This window comes from Chinchilla lanigera, unplaced genomic scaffold (assembly GCF_000276665.1).
Source record: "Chinchilla lanigera isolate Chin_1 unplaced genomic scaffold, ChiLan1.0 scaffold00029, whole genome shotgun sequence".
Taxonomy (NCBI): Eukaryota; Metazoa; Chordata; class Mammalia; order Rodentia; family Chinchillidae; genus Chinchilla; species Chinchilla lanigera.
This window is the reverse complement of record NW_004955430.1, coordinates 7,649,644-7,655,428: the sequence shown is the minus strand read 5'-3', so window position 1 is coordinate 7,655,428 and position 5,785 is coordinate 7,649,644. Positions and strand designations below refer to the sequence as shown.

The 5,785-nt window shown below is 54.9% G+C and overlaps 1 long non-coding RNA gene across 2 annotated transcripts; it reads left to right on the top strand.

Annotated features, from left to right (window-relative positions):
* The first annotated feature begins 3,422 nt into the window (after window positions 1-3,422).
* On the top strand, window positions 3,423-5,144 carry LOC102020473. Of its 2 annotated transcripts, XR_261419.2 has the most exons (4): window positions 3,423-3,500; window positions 3,707-4,228; window positions 4,467-4,634; window positions 4,807-5,144. It is a non-coding gene; the product is annotated as an uncharacterized LOC102020473 (long non-coding RNA). The 2 variants fall into 2 exon arrangements; XR_261418.2 differs by having other exon boundaries at window positions 4,467-5,144.
* Window positions 5,145-5,785: the final 641 nt, after the last annotated feature.

Sequence of the window (5,785 nt, the reverse complement as noted above, 5' to 3'; positions counted from 1 at the left end):
AAGAAAGAAAAAAAAGCACTGGAGATAGTGGTGACGGTCCCACAAGAATGTGCACTGTACACACAAGGAAGGTTGAAATGCAGACCATGGTGGCACAGGCCTATAATCCCAGCACTTGAAAGGCTGAGGCAGGAGGATTTCTGAGTCTGAAGCCACAGGGAGTAGGGTGGGGAATCCAGGAGGGGTTCCTGGAGACGATTTGTTGAACCCATAAACAATAGGCCTTTGGCCAGGATCCATAATGCAGCCACCTTCCCAAGAGAACAGGGGAAGGGGGGTGGGGCGGGTGGAAGGGGAGGGGCCGCGGAGAATTTAATAGGCAGGTGGAGCCCTCACCCTGATCTGCTTTGCCCGGTCCTGGAAGTCACCCCAGGCCCTGTGGCCCAGACCTTGGCCCTCTCCTGAGCCGGGCAGGCTGACAGTGAGCAGACGACCACGCCTGGAGCTTCTCCAGCGTTACATACTCAGAATGGCTGCTACGTTCTCCGGGCAGAGACAGCCTCCAGGCCTCTGTTCTGGACAAGGGGGAGCGTGCGCTATGCTGAGGCCACCAGCAACTCAATTCCTGAGCTGGGACCTGATTGGCGGGACCCAGGACTTGTCGGTTCATGAGCCTGATTACTCATGTAGCTCTGGGTTACAGTCCTAGCTAATCTGTCTTTCACTAGTGTGTGACGTCAGCTCACCCTGCTGAGCCTCAGTTTTCTCCTCTCTGGAATGGAGGTGTTCACTGCGCTGCCGTCCCGGCATCCCCGGGAGGATAAGGAACAGGCCGCACAGGCGGTGCCCGGCAGTGCTGATGGCTGGTCAGGGGCTAGGCATGGGCATGCATGCCACACCCACAGGGGACAGAGGGTTACCTTCAGGCTCTGTGAGGAGCTGGAGGGCAGGTGAGGGTTTCTTGGCATATCCTGGTTGTTAACCTTCTCTGAGCCTCAGTTAACCTCTGCAAAAGAGGGCTAAGAGTAGGAATGTGCCAGGCAAGGTGGTGCACACCTGCAATCCCAGCATTCAGGAGGCTGAGGCAGGAGGATCGTTGAAAGTTTGAGGCTAGATTGGGCTACACAGTGAGTTCGAGGCCACCTTGGAATACCGACTCAAAAAACAAAAACAAACAGAAAGAAAGAGAAGAGAAGAGGAGAGGAGGGGAAGGGAAGGGAAAAGAAACAGCAGGGCCGGGATGTAGCTCAGTGGCATAAGTGCTTGCCTGGCAAGCCTGAGGTCGTGAGTTCAATCCCCAGTTAAAAAAAAAAGAGAGAAACAGAGTAGGCGCTTCCCCATCTTGTGAGGATTAAGTAAACCGATGCATGCATACAGCAGGTGCTTAGTAAGGGTCAGATTTTTTTATTTCCTTCGGCTCTGGCAAAAACCTTCCAGTAATTTCCATTTCTCAGAAAGGGGAAGAGCCCAGGGAGGGGGAGTACTTCCCCCAAGCCACACAGAGGTCAGTGGTATTATTACAGACAGCTAAGTTAGGAAGAAACAGTATAGGCCATCAGACAGGGCTGGGAAGGGAGTCAGTGCCGAAGATGAGAAGACATCAGAACAGGCTGCAGGGGCATCTGGAGAAGATTAAAGTCACAATGGCCGCAGTTACACACTTCCCTAAAGGGAAGCTTGAGATTACTGGCACCACCCTTCTGAGATTCCCATATAAATAACCCATTATCTCATTGGGGTGGGCCATCCTCTCCTACCCAGTAAGACCGAGACCAAGACCAAGCTACTAAAACTAAGACTAAAGACAAGACTAACACTATAGATTGTCAACCAAGGCTAATGATGTCGTCCCTATGCCCTCCTACCACTGGATCAATATTACCTAAGCAACTACACTTTTTTTTTTTTTGTTTTTTTTTTTTTGAGACAGGGTCTCGCTATGTAGTTCAGGCCGGCCTTGAGCTCACTTTGTAGCCCGGGCTGGTCTCAGCTCCCAACTATCTTCCTGCCTCAGCCTCCTGATCCTCTTGCCTCAGCCGCCCGAGTGCTGGGATTACAGGCATGTGACACCACTCTCGGCTGCGACTATACTTGTAATCTTATTGGTTGATCATAACTTTGTCCCCCATTGTACCCTCCTTGTGATTTTTCTCTATAAAGCTTCTTTTGAGAAGAGGCCTCGCTGGCAACCCACTTGGGACCCCCTCCTGTCTTGCAGGAGCTATTCCTATTCCCCATTCCTTTTCTCCAATAAATATTCCTACTCTTAACCTCCCTTGCTCCTTAGAACTCATTCTTTCACTTCAGGGAACACGAAATCGGTGTACCCGACGTCTAGCACTTCCCCTCTGTCAGTAGGGTGAGTCCTTAGGCTGTGCCATCAGCTTCCTGAGGCCTGTGATGAAGACCCAGCAGGTGCGGACAACAATGCTCAGGCCAGGACAACTGACTCGGGCACTGTAACCAGCTGACAGCAGCTTGCAGGGCATTTGATTCCCGTCCAGTCTCTCATGTCTACTGACTCGGCCTCCCAGAAGGTCGCGTTGGGAGGCTGTGCCCTGGTTTTGAGCTCTGCTTTGACTCTCGGGGGGTGGAGTTTCCCCTACATTCCTGTCACTGACGGAAGGACCGTGAGTCTAGTCAACTGCAGTACTGCTAAGCGTACTACAGTCTACCACAGCGTTCTTCAAAGCTCATAGCCCCTGTGTCAGTCCGCTTCTGCTGCTGTATTCATCTATTTTGTGAGGCTGGGGATCTTGCCAGGGCCTAGGCAGGTGCTCTGCTGCACCACTACACCTCCAGCCCCTCAAGGCAAATTTTCTTAACAGTTCTGGAGTGGCTCACTCCTGGTGATACCCTTGGATGTGGAAAAGCAGGTAGGTGAGGAGCTACCCCCAGGACAGCGGGGGTCTCGTGGCTTTGGGCCGCCTCTCCCTCCACCTTCCCTCTCCTCACTTTGTCCCTGTGGTTTGGCTACTGTCTCTACCTCACAGGAGATCAAGCTGTTGGGCAGGCAAGACTGGCTCCACCAATCAGCGAGCCCTTCCTTCTCCAGTCCATGCTGATTGGTTCCGGGGTGGCACGTGACTCAAGCCACGCCATTTTTCTGGGGCTTCTCTGCCAGACTCTTTCGGCTGGCAGGACCTAGGCCTCTGGCACCCAGTGGACATCGTGGTTCCACACAGGGAACAATACCTGACCTGACTACTAAAAGCTGACAGGGCAGAGTCAGCTCTGATGACAACAGGCGGTGCAGTGACATGAGTCAGAGCCTTCCCTTCTTTGGAATTGCTTTTCTGCCTTGACTAATAGGCCCTGGTCTCTCCCACTGAGTTGGGAATTTCCTGGTCTTTTATCTCATCTTCGAGCACCACACCCTCTTCCCCTTCAAGAGCCTGGAAGAAGATGCTGCCAGGCAGACAGGGTCACCCAACCGCTCATTTGTGAAGTCAGGTTCCTCACGGAATGTCTGTCTGGCCTGTGGAGAACACCTGGGCTCGCGGCTCATCACACAGCTCATCACACAGACGAGGGGAACCCTCTCCCTCGGGATCACTGGGGTGGGACAGTGGTTTGTTTGGGCTTCTTGGAGGACCCTGCGTATGCTATGGGCAGATCCCTGGGGACCCGCAAAACTGGAAACCCACCCTGCCCTGTCCTCACCTCCAGTTCTCTTGAACTGTATTTATTTATTTGTGGGGGACAACTTGGTGTTTTGTGTATTTTTTGGTACCGGGCATCAAACTCACAACCTTGCGCTTGCCAGGCAGGCGCTGTGCCTCTGAGCTACATCCCCGGCCCTTCTCTTGGACTTTCAAACGAGTTGTTTATGAATTTTGAACTGGGCTGGAATCCTGAATGTGCTGCTACATAGCTGAGTGAATCCGAGAGATTTCTTTCTCTGAGCCTCAGCTGACTCATCTGCAAAACGTGGACAGTAGTAACACCAGCCCTCTGGGTGGTCGTCACTCGGTGAAAATGATAGGAGGTGACACAGGTGAAGCACTTAGGACCCGGTAGTTGGCAAACAGTTGATCCATTTTGGGGGTGAGAATAATATTCTGAGAACATCTTCTATTTGCAAAGTACAGACTGAGGAGACGCCCTGGGCCACCCCTCCCATCTTCGGCAAGAGGGGCGAGGAGCCCCCGCTCCGTGGGGCCAGCTGTCAGGAGGGCGTGGGAGCGGGACGCGCTCCCTCCGGGACTCCGCCTGGCTGCCTGCTGGTCCTGGCCGGCGCAGGGCCTGGTGTTTGCAGGCTGCCCCACCACACCCGGCCCTCGCCCCCGTGAGTCAGCCCCACTCCTTAAGCCTCTGCAAAACTCCTAAGTCACTTCCTGGCGGCCCCAAACAAAAGCCTAGAACCTCAGTCCAGGAACCGGGCCCTTATCGCTCCTGGAACCCGATAAGCAGGGCAGGAGGGCCTGAGTCAGCCGGAGGAGCTGTTTCAGGACTCTCCCTGGCCGGCTGCTCCCAGCCCACTCTGCAGCCACACCCCATTCTTTCTCTGGCTGCCCCTGTTACAGGGATGATATGGGACCTCCAAGAAGAAGCGTCCATCGCCACCGCGGGCCTCCAGCACCACCTGCAGCAGCAACCGGCCAGAGCGCTCACTGGGAGGAGCCGCAGGCCAGGAGGTGGACACTCCCCGGGGCTCATCTGGCGGGGTGACTCCTCCTGGGCCTGGAGATGCGGTAGGGGACAGGGACAGGGTGAGGAAGGAGGGCCGGCAGGAGGTGAAAGGGTTGGTGCCCCACCTCCGGCTGGAATGCTCTGTTGGGGTGGAGCCTGGGCTGCGGGTGAGGCTCCCTCTCCGTCCCCCTGGTCCCACCCCTCTGGTGGATGACCTGACCGCTCCCCACTCAGGAGCTGCCCTCCTCCTCACCGCCGCGTCTGGAGGGAGGGGACAGGAAGGGCACTAAACAGAATGAAGACGTGTTATGTACGTGTGCCAGCTCCCCATGATGAACATGATCACTGTGTACTGCAAACATGGACTATAAACATTAAAACAAAAACGCGACTGCTGGTCTCACGTCTATGCAGGATCCTGCTGTGGCTCCCCACTGCCCTTGCGGGGGAAGCCCGGTATCTTAGCCCATTTGGGCTTCTATACCCAGAGGTGGTTTACAAGCACAGAAATGTATCTCCTCACAGTTCTAGAGGCCGAGAAAGCCAAGATTAGGGCGCAGGCACATTCCATGCCCAATGAGGTCCAGCTTCCTCACTAGCTGCCTCATAGACAGCCTCCCCGTATCCTCCCAGGACTGGGAGGCAGAGGTCTCAGGACTGGTTAACAAGGCAGGAATTGCATCCGTGAGGGCCCCACCCTAGCTGCCTACTTACCTCTCCCAGGCCCCACCTCCTAACACTGTCACCTTAGGCGCTAGGATTTCAAGCCAGGACTTTCAGAGGGACATAAACGTTTAGACCATAGAGCTAGGTTCCCTGCTGACTCCTAGGGCCTCCTTTCTTGCATGCTCTAGAAGAGGACCACAGCTTCTTGGGCCTCTGGGCTTCTGCTACTAGGGAGGTGGGCAGAGGTTGGGGAAAGGGTCCTGGAGGAGGTGGCACTTCAGTTGTCCCAATGCTCTGACTGGCGGGAGAATGGCAGGAGAGTGAGGCAGGGGAATCCCAATCTCGGAGCGTTCAGCAGCCACCTGAGCGAGGGCCCAGCCTCTTCCCAGGCAGAGGTTTCAGGGCACGGGCAGGAAGCTCAGCTCTTGGCCAGCTGTGCTGCCTTGGACAGGGGCCTCTGTCTGTGCCTCTGCTTCCTTCTCTTTATTTATTTTTTGTTTTGTTTTGTTTTTTCTCCGGTACCGGGAATTGAACTCACGACCTTGCA